This window comes from Thalassophryne amazonica, chromosome 2, assembly GCF_902500255.1.
Source record: "Thalassophryne amazonica chromosome 2, fThaAma1.1, whole genome shotgun sequence".
In the NCBI taxonomy this organism is placed as follows: domain Eukaryota; kingdom Metazoa; phylum Chordata; class Actinopteri; order Batrachoidiformes; family Batrachoididae; genus Thalassophryne; species Thalassophryne amazonica.
The window spans coordinates 66,771,092-66,778,175 of NC_047104.1; the positions used below are offsets into that span (position 1 = coordinate 66,771,092).

General features: G+C 41.5%; 1 protein-coding gene across 2 annotated transcripts in view; it reads right to left on the reverse strand.

Moving 5' to 3' along the window:
• Positions 1 to 7,084, reverse strand: part of LOC117525236 (FERM domain-containing protein 5-like) — a 333,800-nt gene that overhangs the window by 238,381 nt on the left and 88,335 nt on the right. The window lies entirely within an intron of this gene.

Genomic DNA, 7,084 nt, shown 5'->3' on the forward strand with positions numbered 1-7,084 from the left:
ATTTTGTGCTGCTCTACTCTGATTGGCTGTCACCCACCCCCCTCAAAAAAAAGGAACAGAATGAAGCAGAATGCGACTTTTTAACCTCTTAAACTAGGTCAAGGTTAACCATCTCTGAACTTGTCCAAGGTCTGTGTCGCAAGAATGTTCCCTGTAAATTTGAAGACTCTGGCAGTAATAGGATTGGACTTATGCTGAGCAGAGGCAGACAGACAGACAGATAGACTGGAGGACGGACAGGTGGATGCAAGTTTTCCCAATACCCGATGGCCATATTTGATGGCCTCGGGTAACTATATACAGAACTATTATCACCCATATAAACACAATGACAGTATAAAGCACGGATCTCCAACCTTTCTGGGGCTGAGGGTTACATGAAGGATGAGAAACTATATGAAGTGCTACTCATTCAAAATAATTTTGTTAAATTAATAAAATATCTTTTTCAAATAAGACTATGTAGGATTATATGTTTTTTTTCTTACGAACAACCAAGAAATAGAGACTGATATTTAAACATAAAAATTTTAATTATAAATATTATAATCTCATTAATTTCAACATATTAGTACTGTTAAGTGTCATGAGCTGGGTAGGTGTGGCACAGAAGGAGGTTGAACACAAATGCAGACTGAAAATACTGAGGTATAAGTTAAAGGCTTTATCTCAGAAATCAGGCTGAGGTCAGGCCGAGGCATAGTCAACAAACAAGCACACTTCCACAATACCAGGAGACACAATACATGGGCTGAGGCAGGGGCAAGGTAAAAAATGAAGCACAGTCAGAAATGGCAAGGCAAATACAGAGCTAAAAACAAAGGCTGGAATGTGGACAAGAAATCACAACGAACTGGCAGGCTGTGGAGAAAGTGAGGGGCTTAAATAACAGGTACAGTAAGTAGGGAAACAAGGCACAGGTGTCAGGGAAGGGTCTGGAAGGGGCGTGGTCAGATGAGACAGAGAATTACAATGAAGGTGAGAGAAGCTGGTGCAAGATAGTGCAGTAAGACAAATGCAAAGTGAACAGAAACTGACAAGATGGTGAATCTAACCACAGTGATCAAAATAAAACACCAACACAAAAGATGAACAAAACCCAAGTCCCAATAAACAAGAAATAAAATAAAGAAAACCTGACATGAAGGAACAAGAATTAAACCAAGAAACAAATGTAACAACTGAAAAGAGCTAAACAAAAAGATAGACTAAGTCCAAACCAGTATGTGTAACAATAAACAGATAATTCAACATAAGACAAAAGAAAAGCAAACAGGAAATAAAACTAATGAATATACAAAGGTAGGAATGAAACTAGACACTGGTCTAATCTAGTCATCAACAGAAAATTAACGGGATAAATTTTTACTTTGGTGTGACATTTCTTGTTTGTGCGTGAGAGCGTGAGATTGATGCTGAAAGTGTGCGTCTCACGCCAGATGCGTGAGAGTTGGCAACCCTGACACTGACACCGTGTAAATGTTAACTTTTTTTTTTATTAAATGTTTTTGAATTCAATTTCACCTCGTCATTCATGTTGGATGAATCCACTCTGCAGCAGTTTTTTTTTTTGACTAGTTGCATGACGTGTTGCTCCAAGCCACCTTAAATATTTAGTCAATTTTAAGTTTGATATTTGCACAAATTACAGCATGTCAATTCTGTAAAGATTAAATATCATTGTAGGCAGCATCGCTATGTGACGAACATCCCATCTGTGAAATCTTACACCAATTCATATATTTAGATTTTCCGAGGTCAAAATATAATCTCTGGGTTGATTGTAGTTTTACGGTAACTGGTAACGCACTGACCTAGCACTTTTTAAAATCAAAGCTCAAGACTTATTCTTTATTTAGTTTTATTCCTTGATTTTACTGTAAAGCATTTGGACATCGTCTGGCTGCTGTAAAGGGCTTTATAAATAAATGTTGATTATTTGATTGATTGATAGATAAAATGCGAAATTAATAATCAGTAATGTAAATGTGCATGCAGCGCAGTCTGATCGCATATGGGGACAGTGATTCAGCACAAATATGGATCAGTACACTTTTGCTTTTAGTTGCCTAGAATGGAAGAAAAACGTAAGTTAACCTATTTCATTTATTCTTCCAAACTTTCTGGATGGAGTGACGCAGGCTGGTTCACTGTTGTATGCCGCCCACCCTAGCACCCCTTACACATCTATGCTCACCCACAGAGCAGGCTGACCCACCTCTTTCTGCAGAAAGCAGGAGGCAGAGGGACAGAAGGAGAGGTGGATAATCCCAGCTTCTGTGAGTAAAAGTCCTGCCACATATTTGTTCCCTCCACCCACTAAATGAGCTGATTGTAATTAGTTTGACTCTCCGGGCAGGTTGATGAGCTAATCAGTGAAATCACCTGTTTTTGATGCACAGGTGAAAGCAATACACGGGAGGACTTTTTACTCACAGCTGCCATATTATCCAGACAGAAGCAAAGAGAAAGTGAGGAGTGAAACGAGGAGAAACAAACAAAACAGACACCTATTGCGGGCGCCTTGCAAGTTCCCGGCTACCTGGTGCCCATGGGCATTATGATGGCGAGGTTTAGTATCAAGCATTCGAAGAAGGTTGAGAAGAAGACTGGGAAAGTTGGAGTTGCAATGTGTTATGGGATAAGAATGTACTTCCTGCTTAAATGTAATTATACACACACACACACACACACACACACACACACACACACACACACACACACACACACACACACACACACACACACACCTGTGCCTTTACCCCTTTTTTCCTTTATTTTCTTGAATCACAAATCTTTTTATGATCATGATTCATTTCGCAGCTAATTGGCTTGGTTCAAGGCTTAAAAAGGTTTGAATAAGGACTTTCTGAAATGCCAATGATAAAATGAATGGTAAATGGACTGCATTTATACAGTGCGTTTCCATCTGCACCAGAAGCTCAAAGCATGTTACAATTATGCCTCATATTCACCCAATCATACTCATACACACCGATGTCAGGGTGCTGCCATGCAAGGCGCTCACTACACACCAGGACCAACTAGGGGATTAAGGACTGTTGGACAGTATGTCCCATGATCTTGTCCTCGGACCATTTGATAACTTCATGTGTCCTCTGGGGCGACAGGCGTCATGATGCATACTGTTCTTATCACGCCTTACAGACAGAACACAGTTTTGATATGACACATACCATTCAGATAAATAATGCGAGCAGATCACTGACATATAAATGTCAAATAAAGATAAACTTTATTGATCTCACAGAGGAGAAATTCACATGTTACGTCAGCTCTTAAAAACACACAAGATGGGTGCAAGTAGAGGAAAATATTCATCAAACAGCGTGTGCAAGGATAAGCAATAATAATAATACTTGTAACAGTACGAGACATAAGAAATGAGGTAGAAATAGAATATGTATATATATATACGAGGTCTATTAGAAAAGTATCCGACCTTATTATTTTTTTCAAAAACCATATGGATTTGAATCATGTGTGATTACATCAGACATGCTTGAACCCTCGTGGGCATGCAAGAGTTTTTTCACGCCTGTCGGTTACGTCATTCGCCTGTGGGCAGTCTTTGAGTGAGGAGTCACCCACCCTCTCATCGATTTTTTCATTGTTTAGGAATGGCTCAGAGACTGCTGCTTTGTTTGATCAAAATTTTTTCAAAACTAAGGCACAACTGAGTGGACACCATTCGATAAATTCAGCTGGTTTTCGGTAAAAATTTTAACGGCTGATGAGAGATTTTGGTCTGGTAGTGTCGCCGTAAGGACGGCCCACGGCGCCTGACGGCAATCTGCGCTTCTAGGCGGCAGCGTCTCGCCGTTTCAAGTTGAAAACTTCCACATTTCAGGCTCTGTTGATCCAGGAAGTCGTCAGAGAACAGAGAACTTTCAGAAGAAGTCGGCATGAGGAGTTTATTCGGACATTCTATTGTAAACGGACATTTTGTTATTGAAAGAACGTGCGGGCAGAGTCGCATGTCGGGCCGGACCCGACTGTGGGGGGTCACGACAGGAAAAACACCTCCGTTGGAAACCTTAACGGGCAAGTTGGAACATGCCCAAGCTGTTAAACAATTTCTCAGTTACTCACTTGTTGACAGCCATCAAAAGCCGCCTGAATTTTACAAATTGTTTTCAACACGGAGGTGTTTTTCCTGTCGCGGCGCACACAGATTTGCCAAGACGTCACGGAAACGACCCGGCGAATTTGCGCGCACGTCTTTCATTAAAAAATGTCCTTAAACAGTGGACTGTCCGCATAAAGTCCTCATGCCGGCCTCTTCTGAATCTTCTCTGTTCTCTCACGACGTCCTGGGTGAATTAAGCCTTAAATTAGGATGTTTTCAGGTCGAAACAGGCCGACGACGGCGCCTGGAAGCGCTGCACGACGTCCTGCTCTGTGGGAAGTCCTTACAGCGACAGAAACACCCCATAATCTCTCATCAGCCGTTAAACTTTTCACCGAAAACCAGCTTAATTTCTCGAATAGTGTCCACTCAGATATTCCTCACAGGTCCAGAAAAAATGTTGATAAAGCAACGCGCGCCGTCTCGAGCAGCGTGTGAAACAAAGGAATTCAGCCGAGAGGGTGGGACCACATGTCACTCAAGGACTGCCCACAGGGAAATGACGTCACCGACACGCGTGAAAAAACTCACGCATGCGCACGAGGTTTCAAGCATGATTGGTGTAATCGCACGTCATTCAAATCCATATAGTTAAAAAAAAAAGGGTCGGTTTATTATCTAATAGACCTCGGATATATATATAGATATATATCTATATATATCTATATATATATATATATATATATATATACACAGTAGTGTTCATAATAATAGTAGTGCAATGTGACTAAAAAGATTAATCCAGGTTTTGAGTATAGTTACATGGGAAACAAGGTACCAGTAGATTCAGTAGATTCTCACAAATCCAACAAGACCAAGCATTCATGATATGCACACTCTTAAGGCTATGAAATTGGGCTATTAGTAAAAAAAAAAAAGTAGAAAAGGGGGTGTTCACAATAATAGTAGTGTGGCATTCAGTCAGTGAGTTCGTCAATTTTGTGGAACAAACAGGTGGGAATCAGGTGTCCCCTATTTAAGGATGAAGCCAGCACCTGTTGAACATGCTTTTCTCTTTGAAAGCCTGAGGAAAATGGGACGTTCAAGACATTGTTCAGAAGAACAGCGTAGTTTGAATAAAAAGTTGATTGGAGAGGGGAAAACTTATACGCAGGTGCAAAAACTTATAGGCTGTTCATCTACAATGATCTCCAATGCTTTAAAATGGACAAAAAAAAAAAACAGAGAAGCGTGGAAGAAAACGGAAAACAACCATCAAACTGGATAGAAGAATAACCAGAATGGCAAAGGCTCACCCATTGATCAGCTCCAGGATGATCAAAGACAGTCTGGAGTTACCTGTAAGTGCTGTGACAGTTAGAAGACACCTGTGTGAAGCTAATTTATTTGCAAGAATCCCCCACAAAGTCCCTTTGTGGACTGATGAGAGTAAAATTGTTCTTTTTGGGTCCAAGGGCCACAGACAGTTTGTGAGACGACCCCCAAACTCTGAATTCAAGCCACAGTTCACAGTGAAGACAGTGAAGCATGGTGGTGTCAGCTAGTGCGAACAACATTTTGATTATTGGTGACTTTAACATTCATATAAATAAGCCCTCTGATCCCCTTTGCAAGTTATTTATGGAACTTGTGGATGCGTTGGGATTCCAGCAATGCATTCAGGATTCAACGCACATTAGTGGAAATACCCTTGATTTGGTTCTCACACGTGGCCTTGCTATCACGAACATTGACATTTTGCCTCGGTGGTCTCTGACCACTCATTTATTAGGTGTGCATTTATGTTGCCGCGTTTAGTGGACCGAAAGCCTTGTCTGTCTCTGCGGCGATGCATTAATCCCTCAACTATGACTGAACTCGAAGCCAGAATGCCTGAAATCTTGGCTTCAGGTTTGGAGAATGTTCAATCAGTGGATAGTCTTGCGGATGGCTTGAATTCAGCGCTCAAGGCTACACTGGATAAGGTTGCGCCTCCTCTTTTAAGGCCACACCTTCCCAGGGCGCAGTCGCCTTGGTTCAATGGTTACTTGCTTGACCTTAGGCAGAAGGCTCGAGGTTTGGAACGGAAATGGCATAGTTCTAAATTAGAGGTGTTCCACCTTGCATGGTGTGATGCTGTCTTAGATTATAAGCATGCACTACTGGCTACAAAGCGTGCCTATTATTCTGATTTGAATTTTTTTTTTTTTTTAAGAGTAGAATGGGAGGCAGAGCCTTCAGCTTTCAAGCTCCTCTCCTGTGGAACCAGCTCCCAATTCGGATCAGGGAGACAGACACCCTCTCTACTTTTAAGATTAGGCTTAAAACTTTCCTTTTTGCTAAAGCTTATAGTTAGGGCTGGATCAGGTGACCCTGAACCATCCCTTATTTATGCTGCTATAGACTTAGACTGCCAGGGGGTTCCCATGATGCACTGTGTGTTTCTTTCTCTTTTTGCTCTGTATGCACCACTCTGCATTTAATCATTAGTGATTGATCTCTGCTCCCCTCCACAGCATGTCTTTTTCCTGATTCTCTCCCTCAGCCCCAACCAGTCCCAGCAGAAGACTGCCCCTCCCTGAGCCTGGTTCTGCTGGAGGTTTCTTCCTGTTAAAAGGGAGTTTTTCCTTCCCACTGTGCTTGCTCACAGGGGGTTGTTTTGACCGTTGGGGTTTTTCCGTAATTATTGTATGGCTTTGCCTTGCAATATAAAGCGCCTTGGGGCAACTGTTTGTTGTGATTTGGCGCTATATAAATAAAATTGATTTGATTTGATCAATAAAAACAAGCATAATTCAAAGTTTTTGTTTGAAACTGTAGCATTTCTCATTCATGGAGAGCCACCTGTTATTCATTCTCCCTTTTCAGCACAGGACTTCTTGGACTATTTCGAGAAGAAAATTGAGGATATTAGGTTGAGCATATCTCAGCAGGCTTTGGTCCAGCCACCGCATACTGCTATGGAGGTGGATGCGCCCACTGAGGTGTTACCCA